Source organism: Bison bison, unplaced genomic scaffold, assembly GCF_000754665.1.
Source record: "Bison bison bison isolate TAMUID 2011002044 unplaced genomic scaffold, Bison_UMD1.0 scf7180017864280, whole genome shotgun sequence".
NCBI classification, from domain to species: Eukaryota; Metazoa; Chordata; class Mammalia; order Artiodactyla; family Bovidae; genus Bison; species Bison bison.
The window spans coordinates 4,048,644-4,049,200 of NW_011494852.1; the positions used below are offsets into that span (position 1 = coordinate 4,048,644).

General features: G+C 51.2%; 1 protein-coding gene across 3 annotated transcripts in view; it reads left to right on the plus strand.

Annotated features, from left to right (window-relative positions):
• Window positions 1-557, plus strand: part of CD22 (CD22 molecule) — a 24,312-nt gene that overhangs the window by 20,249 nt on the left and 3,506 nt on the right. The window lies entirely within an intron of this gene.

Genomic DNA, 557 nt, shown 5'->3' on the forward strand with positions numbered 1-557 from the left:
ATTGTTCTAGATTTGTGCATAAACAGGTGTCTGAAGAGTCTGGAAACATAGGGGGAAATATTCACTTATTGTGTTTTTCTCAGATTAGTGATTGGAGCCAGGACTTTAAACTTAGAGGATCCTCAGCATGTAAAGCTGGTGCTAAGGCGAGCCAACCTAAGTGTGTCATTCGGAAAAGTGACCTAACACCACGTTCCCTAGGTCTCCCCTCCGCAGACACCCTGAGACCTGCCTCTTTTCCTCAGGGTGCAATGTTGCAAAACTATGTGCCCAGTGCCCTCCTCAAGGCTGGACACAGTCTCCTGCTCCGGGCACACCCACAAGGAGAACTGTAGGCTTGGTTCCTGCCTGGACTTGCTGGGTTGAAGGACAAGTGATTTTAAGTAAAGCCAAGTGGCCCTTGGGGCTTCCCAGGTGGCGCTAGTGGTAAAGAACCCACCTGCCAATGCAGGAAATGGAAGATCCCTGGGTCAGGAATATCCCCTGGAGGAGGGCATGGCAACCCACTCCAGTATTCTTGCCTGGAGAATCCCATTGACAGAGGAGCCTGGAGGGCT